The sequence below is a fragment of the Catharus ustulatus genome, chromosome Z (genome assembly GCF_009819885.2).
Source record: "Catharus ustulatus isolate bCatUst1 chromosome Z, bCatUst1.pri.v2, whole genome shotgun sequence".
NCBI classification, from domain to species: domain Eukaryota; kingdom Metazoa; phylum Chordata; class Aves; order Passeriformes; family Turdidae; genus Catharus; species Catharus ustulatus.
The window spans coordinates 32269363-32282180 of record NC_046262.2 but is presented as its reverse complement, the minus strand read 5'-3'; the positions used below and the strand labels follow the sequence as shown (position 1 = coordinate 32282180).

At 39.4% G+C, this 12818-nt stretch overlaps 1 non-coding gene across 1 annotated transcript; it reads left to right on the top strand.

Annotated features, from left to right (window-relative positions):
* The first annotated feature begins 2306 nt into the window (after positions 1–2306).
* On the top strand, positions 2307–2379 carry TRNAH-GUG. The gene has a single exon. It is a non-coding gene; the product is annotated as a tRNA-His (tRNA).
* Positions 2380–12818: the final 10439 nt, after the last annotated feature.

Genomic DNA, 12818 nt, shown 5'->3' with positions numbered 1-12818 from the left:
CTAAAAGAAATTATAAAAAATGATAATGAATTCCAAAAAATGTGTAGACATGAAATGCAAAGTAGTACCAGTTTAGAACAAGCCTGAAATTGTCATTGTTACCCAGTGGTTACTGCTGTGTTTTTCTAATCTCAAAAATTTGCACTGATCTTAAAGGTTAAGGAATGTAATTGTTGTATTATATTCTCATGTATAGATAGATCGAAATAAAAAAATTGTACATCAAGTGACTCCAACTTTTGCAAAAAGTACATTAGATGACATTTTAAACTTCATTCATAAGATGGAACTAGAAGTGGAGCTTGTTTTTAGTTGTTTCTCTGACATTTAGATTTTTAAAAATCACATGATATTTTTTGAGGGGAATCTAGCATCAAAACTAAAGCACCCCTATGTCATGGGAAGTAAAACTATAGTGGATCAATACATCTTCCAAAGTGTGCAAAAATCCTGTTTAATCACGGCTACAATATTTAAACCACATTTAAAATCTCCATAATCTCTTGATTATCATGTTATAATGTACTTCAAGGAGTCCTGCAGTAATTTTAACTTAATGCCCTTGCTTTGAAGGTGGACACCATGGACATTATTATTATCTCTTTAATGTTTACTTGGCTTCTGTCTTTAGAAGAAATCTGTATGTTCTGAGGCACCCACCCAAAACCTAAGTTGTTTATTACTCCAAGGCAGGTAACCTGTAATAACAAGGTCTGAAATTAGAAAACCTGAAGTTATTTAAAGTCAGAAATATGGAAATGCAATAAATATTCTGACAGCTCTGCCTTCACAGGTCTATAATAACAAGAAACTTCAGAGAAGATACTACTGAACAATTTTTTTTTTTAGGTTTGTTCACTTCCATGATATTGAGCAATGCCATATTCCTGTCCTATGGAAAAGTATGTTGACCCCTGAGTAAAAAATGCTATTCTACTCATATTAAGCCATTGCGGAAAGCTGTGGGGTGAAGTACAGCAGTCCAAAACACCATTAGAACACTCTTTTGCTCCAAGTGTCCTCACCAGCCACCAGAAAGAGACACTTTCTCCTTCCCTCCTGCTGCTCCAGTGGCAGGATGGGCTCCCACGTGAATGCAAGAGGTACCAGTGCTTTATCCTAAGGCGGAGGCAGTGAGAGCCTCTGCTTCCCAGGCAGAGCAGAGCAGAGCCTGTTTAGCAAATTTGCATTTTAAATTCCCAGCCTCGTGTTTCTTTTCCACAGTCTACTTATGAATTATCCCACTGTGCAGACCATCATCCAGAGTAATCCCCATCTTAGCCTGCTGAAGATACGCTGAGGACATGTTCATGGTTTCGCATAATTTAGTCTAGTAAGTTTTTTTGTATGTCTTTCCCCTTCTTCAGAGATTCAGTGGGACATCAACAACTGCAGTGGTGTGCTGCTGTGCTCTCCAAGACAATTAAGCAGACAAACATTTTGTATTAAAACAATTAATATAACTGGAGAGAGTGAGCACGAAAAACCAGGCTGGATTATCTGAACAGGAATTGAGTATCCTGGAGTTTGTACATTATTATTTTTCCTCATTATAATCTTTCTTTATGTTATGCATCTTGATTTCTGCTGTAGCTTTAATTTGAAAGAACTAGCAATTGTTTTGCCATTTGGCATATTTGAATATTGTTTGCAGTCTTCTTGTCCCTGAATATCTGTAAAAAAGTAAGGGCTACTCAGAATCTCAGCTTCAGGATTACACTAATTGATGGTCTTCACTCTTAGAAGGGCTTACTCCCTTCAGACTTTGTCTGTTGTGTTCGACCATTTTCTTTCACAATTTAAATTCCAGAAAAGATATATTTTATGTTCTGTGCTCATGCAGAGGTAAGGAAGATGATGTCCATCCAATGCAAAAATTTACACCAGAATCCATCAGACTTTGTTCAACTAATCCAATGTAATTTTCAATGAAATAGATTCTGATATTTTGCTTAAATCTGTATCTACATTGTCAGTCTTTTCTGTTGTCTGCTTTCCCATCCCCACTACTGATAAAATATGAAAAAAATATCTCTGGAAAGATTTTTAAGGGACGAGGGAGAGTATATCATAACAATCCAATCTTTTTTTTTTTTTTTTTTTGGCCTCAGTTCTGATAAATGTGGATTATTACGAGCAAGGTAAATAAGTCTGGAAGCAATTTCGAGATGATAATTAATTGTAGGAATGTTTAGACCAGCTGCTGCTAACACTCAGTGTGAACTGCAGTGGCACCATTTATACAACATTTTAAAGAGCACCAGGGAAAAAAAATCTCACTTTTAATTTGTGTTTTCCGACGACTTGCCGTGATCGTATAGGTGGTTAGTACTCTGCGTTGTGGCCGCAGCAACCTCGGTTCAAATCCGAGTCACGGCAGGGATGATGTCTCTTTTGAAGAGATGTAATTATAGATTGCCATACCAAAGGTAACCTATTAGTGATGTCTAAGAGTAAGATGAGAAAGCAGTTAGAAACTCTGTAACTTTAACAAGAACGTTTTTCTAATAGGGTACATAGCATAAGCAAGTATTAATTCAGAAATCCTGGTGCCAAGTGGGATTTTTTTAATTTAAATTTTTATGGATGTCGTGATAAATGCAGTCTCTTAGTGGCCATGAATTTTTACTCCTTACAGCTATTTAATGTCTGGACTGAGCCATCAAAACCATGAAGGTTTAGATCTTTCCTAGTTTCTCATGCTAATAAAAAAATCAGCCAAATTGTTTGGAAATATGACAGTGGTAGATGTGGAAATCCTTTTTACCTAGGCTGGACTGCTGCCAGCAGAAGTCTGGTGACAGACAATGAGGAACCATCACTTGTCTGTTGATTTTCTTTGTACTTACAGTAGGAGAAGTGTGTAATTTCACTGTCCTGTTTCACTGGGTAATATGAACTCATATTCTCAGTATGAAGAGTTCTAAAATTACCATTTTGGATTTAGTAAATGGGTTATGGTACCTACAGCTGTTTGTGCAATAAACAAACAAAATTACACAATTGGGAATAACTTAATTAATAAACATCATTATTATCAGTTAATTAAAATTATTTGTAGGCTACTGAATTTTTTCTGGTGGTTGGTCCTTTAATTTGTTGTCCTTTAATGAAATCAACTCAAGGGCAAGCACTTCTTTTTCTCCTCACTGCTGCATCTGACAGGACATCAGCCCCTTTACAGTGGATAACATCTCCAAAAAGCCAGGCAGATTCAAGCTTCCTGTAGCAGGCCAGCTGCTTCAGAGTGAGAATGACAGGTGCCTTTCTCTCTCTCTCCCAGGGAGCAGGAAAATTCTTTGCCATCCCACTAAGTGAGAAGTGAAACAAATCTTTTTTAGCACCAGTGTCAGGAAAAATCAAAGCCCTGCATGCCTGGAAACCTGGGCGGGCACATCACCTTTGGAGACTATGGGTTTAGATGTCCAGTTTTGATGTAGTAGGCTAATGAACCCCAGGCATGTTTATGACCTTCCTCAGGTTCACGAGATCACTTTCTGTTGCATTTTTCAAAACGTCTTTGAGTGTTCCTCTGATTTGCCTTAGATTTCCTGTCTAAATACCATTCAGCCTTTTAGGAGTGTGTCAGAGCAATTAGCTTGTGAATTCTTGGTCTAATTGATGAGACAGATGTGACTGATTTCCCAAAAGAAAGCAATTTAGAAATATGCACTAGCATGAAAGAGACCAGGATGATCTTTCGCACTCTATCACTGCTGTAGTCTTTTGGAAAGGTCATCTGCTGTGTTAGATTTTATGAAATCCAGAAATAGCAAATTAACTCATCACAGGTGCATGTAGTCTTTAAAGAATCCTAGTGAATTTAGTCCTAAAAAAGGAATTTTAAAATTGCCATACCAAATATTTTGCTCTATTCATGCATCATCCTGAGGCTGCTAAAGCACTCAAAGCTCACCCTTGCTTGACCTCAACCACCCTGACTTCTCTATACCAAGAGTTCATCTGTAGCTAAATATTACCTTATTGTAATTATTGATGGTTTTAAAGAATTTCATTAGAACAGTAAATAAATTCCAAGTGCCCCTTAAAAAAAATTCCTTTTTTTTTGTGTTGGCTTACTTGGAAACAGTGTTTATTCAGTTTGATTTATTTAATTTCTGATATCAATATTTGCTTTGCTAGCTCAATAGTGATGCTATAAACAGAGACCAAGAATGGTGTAGGCAGATAATCAGATCTTTTTTATACCACTTCCCCCTGCAGTTATTTTTTCTCCTCACAAAAAAAAAAAGGAAAAATAACAGCCAGCTTCATTTTGGAGTATAAGCACACAAGTGCAAATGGCTCCCCACATTCCACTTCCTGAGAAAATATTTATCAATTTTCTCTTCTCATTAGACAAAAAGAAAACTAAAACTTCAGTGCAAAAGGGTTTCCAAGGATAACAAGACTGCAGACTAGGAAACACAAAGAGATAATCCTGGAACTGATTTTGAACCTTGAATTGCACGAAATTTGCCTGTATGTTGCTGGAATGTGCAGGTCGTGTAGCAGACATGTCCACATAACACTTTTCCAGCTGGAAACCGTGGTATAAATAATAATAGTAATGTATGAAAAAGATTAACAGGTTTACAAAATCTATTTCTGAAGCTCTGAATATTTTATTGTCTAAGAACAATTTGGGGACCATAGAGAAATGTTCACTTCAGCAGCCTTCTCTACCCTTAGGCAGCAAGCTGAAAGTAAGCATGAAATGAATATTAGATTAAAAACAAGGTGTGAGGAGAGTACATGACTTCCTTTGCAGATTTCCCATGTCATTTCTTGCTTTCTATGTTCTCCTGCATTGCTCATTCTGCATAAAACATAAAATCTTTAGGACATGGTGGTGTGTCTATCTCCACATCCTGGCACAACTACTTTGCTTCTTGGCACTGAAATGAAAAACTAATACGAGGTGCTCATCAAGTTCTTGGGGCAAGATTTCTTTCATGTTATTATATCTTAATATTAGATGTTGATTAGGGCCAAAACTGCTGGAGTTTTTAATTTATAGAGAAAGACAGCTAATTTTTGAAAATGCAGCACTGAATAGAAACTCTTGGAATAGAGGTTATTGCAGGTTTCTGTTATACTTCATTTTTCAGGAGTGCTGCAAAGTTGGTTGTATCCTCTCAGATATCCATATCAGGTGTTGAGCAGGATAGAAGGCAGTGGCTGTTTTGAATCTGGAGTCATCAAATCAAATTAATTCTGTTTTTTTTCATTATCTTTACAAGAATACAGCTCATACTAAAACTTTTATAGGTCCCTTCTGAAATCCTTTCAAAAGGCTGTGGTCAAGTAGACTCTTTGAAAGGAAATATGTGGTCAACAGAACTTCTGAAAGCTTACATACCTGGTTGTGCTTTAGCAAAGAATGCCAGGAATTCACTTCACAGGTGGGATGATTTTACCACTGGAAATTCAGCTCTGAGTTTATAGGCTATTATTGCAGAATGGGTAGTAATTGGGAAAAATTTGGCAGACAGAAAAATTCCTGAGCCTGATGTGTAAACAGAACTACATAAACAATGTCTGATGTTGCAGTTCTGTTCTCCTAATCTGTCTTTGGTGTTACTTGAAACAAAACATGTCCTGGCCTCTAAACAAGACTGCTTCTTATTCATAATGCCTTAGCAGTCACAGCCCTGGAGAGAGCTTCACCAGAACACATGTGAAAACTATTGTTAAATTTTTGAAGCTTTTGACTTGTACTGCTCTTGGTTAAGCTTTGACACAGGTTTGAGTCCTACAATCTTTTGCACTACAATTCAACCTACTGAGTAGGACCCTGGTTTTACTTCTTCATCAAAAGCACAGAACAAACCCTAACCCACCAAATGTCTCCAAAACGATTCTAACTAATGTTTCGCTTCTTTAAAATTTATTTCTCTATGTGTTTTCATCTTAAAATTCCAAGTTCTCATTTTTCTTTATAGAAGTGAACTTATGATTTAAAATTTCACAGAAACAAAATCAACTCTTTCATTCAGATTTAAACACCTCAGATAATTCTTCCCCAAAGCTTCATGAAATTAATTCTTGTGCTTAATGTTTTACAACTTTTTCCTCCACTCTTTTATACAGAAATGCTGTGTGTGTTTTCTCTCCACCAAATACAACTCAGGAGATGACACTTTGTGATAATCCTTCCAAAAGAATTCATTCTTCACCACAAAAAGGCCTCAACCCAAAGGGACCTCAAAACACAGTGCTTTAAATGCCTTTGAGAAGAGAGAATAATTTTGATACTTTCTGATAATTGTGATAATTTAAAAGATTGTTTTATAGCACAGTCTGTAGTGTCAACATAATCAGCATCTCTGTGCTGCTAAACCAGCACCTATGTGCCCCTTGCACCTGAGAGCTGTGCATGGATCCAACAACAGAACTCCCTCAATTTTTCTGGTAATTTTTTTAATAGATTCCTGAATTCCAAGTTTAGATCTCATGCTTCCAGGCTCCTCAAATAATGATTTTTTTCATGTTGCTGTTCTCTAATATGAGCAGCAAACCTCTTTTTTTACTCTACATAATTGTATCTACACTCTTTAGGAAAATCTAGCATACTAGGATATGCTTATTCTAGGACCTGCACTACTGCTATTATTCACCATGCAGGTGAAGGAAAGAAGATGTCCTGACCTTTTCATTGGCACAGAGAACTTCTTTACCATATAGCTATAAACACATCTGTATAAAAAATATATAGTATAAGATGCTATTTTACTGTTACACTTGAAAATAATTTCACTAAAGCAAGAGTGAGAAAACTAGCATACCATAGATAACTCTTGTTGGAAAAATGTTTTGAAGGTTGCGTTGTTGGGGTTTTTTGTATTAAAACTGAATTGCAAGAGAACTCTAGAAGTCCTAATACAGAAAAATGAAGTCTTCCAGAAAGACAAAAACTATAACTTCTAGAAAGAGATTTGTGGTTGATTCACCAGCTTTGTTTCATCATAAGGATGTTCTTAATTATTTTGCTGATAGATATACTTATGGAATTAAGTATTCCCTGCAGGTCTTCAGAGTTATGAACGCCTTGCTTTGGAAGCGAATCCCTTTCCATCTTAATAGTCTCAAGCTAATCTTACCTCCTTACCTAGGTCTGGACAAACACCTGAAGGAAGTTTGCCAAGAGTTGTGAATACTCTGTCTGGTTGCCTTAATGATGTTTGATCTCAGAAGGACATACATTGCCTTTGGTAAAGAGAACTTTTGAGAATCTGGCCTCAACTGTCAGAAACATTAATCTATTTACCATAAATTGGTATTGTTGCTTCCTCCTTTTTCAACCTGTTTCTTCTTTTTACCAGTATTTGGGCCATGTGCTTCAGTATGAAGAGCTCATTTGGTCAAAATGAGCAGTTTTTAATTCAGTCATCAGGATGTGTAGCTATCTATGGAAGAAATTCCAATTGGTTTGTTAACAAGTTTTTGAGCATATTATATTAATTACAAATTAGACCTGCATTGCCACATGTTTCAGTCAGAATACAAAGTGCCAACATTAGATGCTTGGGAGTGTCTCTTCAAAATTTCTTCTATTGTTCCTTTCAGACAGCTTCGCTACCTCACCATCTCCACACACAAAAATCACTGGACCCCCACCTTAATAGACAGAAACACCCTCCAGGCAGTATGGGCAGAAGGAATGACAGTTGCTTTGATACACAGAGAATCTTACTAGACCATTTTTCCACCTTGTGGTAGAATTCTCTCTTTTGCCTCATCCTCTCCCAATCTCCCTCCAAAAGGACACTGCACTTCCAGCACTGTCTTGCTTCTCTTCTATCAAATTTATACTTAGATATGATGTCTTCCATTTGCTGCTATTGATTACTCATCTCATAAATGCATAATTTTTGGAGTAAAAATACTATGAGGCCCCACAGTAAAAAAATAATTTAGGTGTAATTTAATGCCTTCTTAGCTCTTTCTGGAAAAACTCTTCTGGAATTTTCCTTTGTGATGAGTAATCCTTGGGGACAGGAAGAAATTAATGTTTTCTGGGAGAACACAAGGACATTTGTTTGAAAATTGACAGTGTGAAATCAGAGAAAATGTTGTCCCAGACAACACTAGTACAACAACATTTGTGTGATCTTGAAATCACACAAAACGAGACAGAAAGCTCATGATGTGAAGAGTGTCCACCACCTCGTCAGGCAGCAGTGAGCCATATGAGCCTTTCTTCTGCGCGGGCACTGCTTTCCCTCGGCAGACACTGCGGTGGTGTGTGCAGGGTGAGGGTTTGCGGGGCTGTCACATCCCTTGCGGGAGCTGTCACATCCCTTGCGGGGATGTCGCATCCCTTGCGGTGGTGTCACATCCCTTGCGGGGGTGTCGCATCCCTTGCGGGGGTGTCACATCCCTTGCGGGGGTGTCACATCCCTTGCGGGGGTGTCGCATCCCTTGGGTGATGTCCCAAGCGGGAGGTCTGACCCAGCTGCGCTCCCACTGAGCCGAGGCTCGGCTGGCACCGAGGTTCCTGCGGAGTGCTGAGCGCCGCACATCCCGGCGGGCTGCGCAGGGCCGGTTCGAGGCAACCTGCGCTGTCCCGCTCGCAAGCCGGGCTAGTATCGCCATCTAGTGTGGGTTGGCTAGAACTTGCCACCTGGGGCCACCGCCCGGGCTGGCCACTGCCGCAGCGGCGCTGCAAAGACAGCACAAACGGGAGCAAGTGCAAACAAATGCTATTTATGGCCGCAGAAGAACACTCCTGCCCCTTTTGGCAGCTGCAGACTTTTGATGAGCCCTTCCATTGCCTTCTGTCTGGCCAACATCTGTCTTCAAACGTCCAATAATTTTCGTCTGTGGATTTTCTTTCTGTTTTCAGAGAGCAGTGGGGGAAAACCTGGTGAAAGTGCATTCAAAGTTACATAATTATTTTAAAAGCTGCTGAAAAGGAAGCATGAAAACACATGTTCCCCTCCTGCTGTAAGCCAGATTTCAACCAAAGTTGCACACAGTACCAGCCACTGGGCTGTCACAGCAAGCTGGCACATTGTGATAGGTTTTGAACAGATATGGCAGAAAAATATCAAATCTAATAGAATAACAAACCTTGACAGCAGTGAGTCATTAAAGGAGGATTTCTGTTCAGGCTTAGGAGTTAAGGTTTCAAAACACAAGTGTTCTTAGTAGATTATTCTAATAATTGTCTTATTAAAGATCTCATACCTGCCATTTAGTCTCACTTTTAAATTCTGTTTCTGACAGTGATAACAAGCAAAGATTGATAATATGAAGTATCTTCACAATTTTGTTAATTAGTTAAAAATGTGGAAGGAATTGGTGGATACACCAGATGGTTATGCTGCCATCCCAAGGGACCTCAACAGGATGGTGAAATGGGCTGGCAGGGACTCCTGGAAACTCAACAAGTGAAAATGCTAAACCTGGCACCCAGGGATGAACAACGCCATGCACCTGCATGTGCTGGGGGCTAACCAACAGAGAATGACAGAAAACGGCCTGGGAATCCTGAGGGACACTGAGCTGACCATGAGCCAGCAGTGTGCCCTTGGGGTAAAGAAGACCAAAAGCCACCCTGGCTGCATCAGGCACAACATTACAAGAGGTCAAGAGAGGTGATTCTGATGCTGTATCCTGTGCTGGGCTCTCACGTAAAAGAGAAACATGAACATACTGGGTGAGTCCACTGAAGAACCACTGAGATGATGAAGGGCTTGTAGTTTAAACAGTGAAACTGGGGCTTTTTACATTCAAGGAGAGCAGGCTTGGGGGAGGAATTTATCAGTGTGCATAAATATCTGATGGGAGGGTAAAGATGTTGGAGCCAGGCTCCTATTTGTTGTATGCAGTGATAGGACAGAAGGTGATGGGCACAAACTGGAATAAAGAAAATTATTTCTAAATATAAAAAGAGCTTACTTACTCTGAGGGTAGTTGAACACCAATTGCCCAGAAAAATTGTGGAGTTTCCCTCCTTGAGGTATTCAAACCTGACTCGGTATGGTCTTGGACAACTTGCTGCGGCCAGCTATGCCCAAGTCACCATGGTACTAGAGATTTCCAGAGGCGCCAGCCAGCCTCACTGATCTTTGGAAAAAGGAAAAAACCCAACAATAAGAGCAACTCAAACCTGTTAACCAAAAAAAAATGGTAGAGCTTGAATTTTTGTTTACATTTCTGTAATGTATGTATGTGCTTAAGAGCAACAGGCAGTTGAGCAGAGGGAGTCCATGAGTGCCATCCAAATGGGATACTGAAAGCTTCACTATCTTTATCTCTCAAAATCCACAAAGTCTGTGTGAGCCAGAGAAGTAAGCAGTAGCTGGAGATTGAGCATTTTAGTTGGTACAAAAACTTCTTCTATGTTTTCAGTATTGATAAAGGTTTTATAACATGCATTTTGCCATCATGTGGATACTATATTTTTCCTGGGAGTTAGAGGTACCCAGTGATGGATATGAATGTTTAAATGTATAGATTAACAATATTTCCTGGAATTTTCCAGCTTCTCATTTTGCCAAAGTGAATGAATATGGATTACAGTAATTTCACGAATACAAGCCATACCATTTTGACCAAAGTTTTGGTGGAAAACTGGAAGTGCGGCTAGTACCCTGGGGCGGCTAATTATTAAACAAAAATGTGATATCTGCCCTTACCTGATACCGTACCGGTCCCTGTCCTGATCAAAAATGGTTTGAAATCCATGGTTTCCCGTTGCTCCGATGATGAACCAATCAGAGAACAGCTTATTGCCTGCCTGTGGATGGCAGGCATTACTGAGGGGCAGGGGTTGTTTATCGGGGTGAGTTCCCTCGACACGTTCTCTCGGCAGTTTGATAAAAGTGTGTGATATTTCTCTGTACTTTTTAAAGGGTTTTCAGTCTTGTGCGGCTGCGAGGCTGGCCGGGCTCGCGTGGATCAGGGAAGGGGAGGGGAGGGGCCGGGCTGGGCCAGGCCGTACCCACGCGGCTGAGTGGCTGTTTAAAGGCAATGCGGATCCCTTGGGAATGCACGCAAAATGACCACACTATTGTTCATGTCTTTTTCGGCTTGTAAATAAAGGGTGTGTCTTTTTTCACTTGGAAACAATGTTTCCGAGGTCGGCAGTAAGCCAGTAAGCCCCAGTGAACTGCGATTCTGTTACTAAATGACAACTTTGTGAAAGTTCGCCGTGAACAAAAGTGCGGCTAATATTTGGGTGCGGTTTTTTTATCGACAAAGACATCAACATTGCCAACACACCGGAAATGCGGCTTATACTCCATGCGGCTTGTATTCGTGAAATTACGGTACATAGTTTCAGGCAAATTCCATGTGACTGCAAGAAAAGGAGTTTTGTATCTAGCAGCCACAAATAAAGAAAAGTAGTCAGTTTAGCACTGTATTCAGACCACACTCTTTTTCTTTCCACTTTTCTTTTGTTATATTTAATATCTTCACCCAATAGTGTATGTGCACATACAACATACACCACATATCTGATTCTATGTACTGGAATAATAAAAGAAGTATTCACAATTGTGCTGCAAACTAATTCCATTTATTGGATTTTATTCTGTCCCAATATTTGCACTTCTTAATTTGATCCGAAGGTTTGAATTATTTTATCAATGTGGCACAAGGCTACATTTCTGTACCTAAACATGTATGCATAGTTTTAATTGTAATTCTTAGTAAAACGTTGTGTTAAATGAGAGATTTCTACATCTGTAACACTTGTACATGGTGTAATGTAGATAAAATTCCTTTCCACTTCATATTTAAGCCTACTTGTGACCCAGTAGTCTCTCTGTTGCTTCCATCCTCCATACTTCTCTTTTGTCGAAAACAAACCCTATTATTATCAGAAAACCCAATGCAAATCTATTAATTTTATGGTACTGTGTGTCATTCAAGAAAATGAGTGATTTTTATAAATTTTAAAAACATTAGTAGGTATGAATCATCATGTGTGTTTGTAGCTACTAAACATGACTAGCTACTGTTGGCATCAAGGGAAAAGCCTGTCACATTAAACTATGTCACATGTCTGAATACAAAACATGTGGCTCTGGGGATTCCTTGGTTTGATAGCATGATAGTTTCTTTAGTTGATTGCGTTTGCTGAAATTTAGACCTTACTTGATTCATCTGGAAATTCAGAATCTTGGCCCAATGGTGTTGACCACCAGCAGATTTCCTGGAAATTATCCTGGCACAATGTGGTTCTGGTGTTTCCATTTAAAAATGATGCAAGAGCCAGTGGTTGGGCTTAACTTGGTAGCAGAAACAGAAGAAACCTAACTGTGCTCATAGGGTTGTAATGTTGCTTTACATTAGAGCAGGCAATGGCAGCATCATTGGAAAGAGGGTTCTAGAATAAGGCAAAACTCAGAGGCAAGTAGAGTTGAACTAATGTCATGTCATCCTTTTTGTGCTCAGCGTGTAGCTACTAAGGGACAGCAAGACTGCTCAGGTGTATGAGCACTCTAACTTACAGCAGACCTCTGCCCCGAGGCATCTGCGGAGACATCTCTGCAGATTGCAATATTGCAGGAAATGTTACTGCCACAGTTCACACTCTGCTGTTGCTGCTAGTAAAATCCTCTCACGCTGTAATCCATCTTCACCTTATGTTGCTGCCTGTCTTTCCTTGTGTATCATGACTTAAATTTTCACTGGATTGAACTTCTGTTCTGTTTACATTATATCAATGTAAAGTAGCCCACAGACACATGCTATGAGTTATCGCACATTTCAATACTAACATAACTTCCAGCAAAATGGCCCCAGAGCAAGGGGCTTCTTCTTGGGCTAGGCTGAGGAGGCAGAAGAGCTAACTCAGCTGC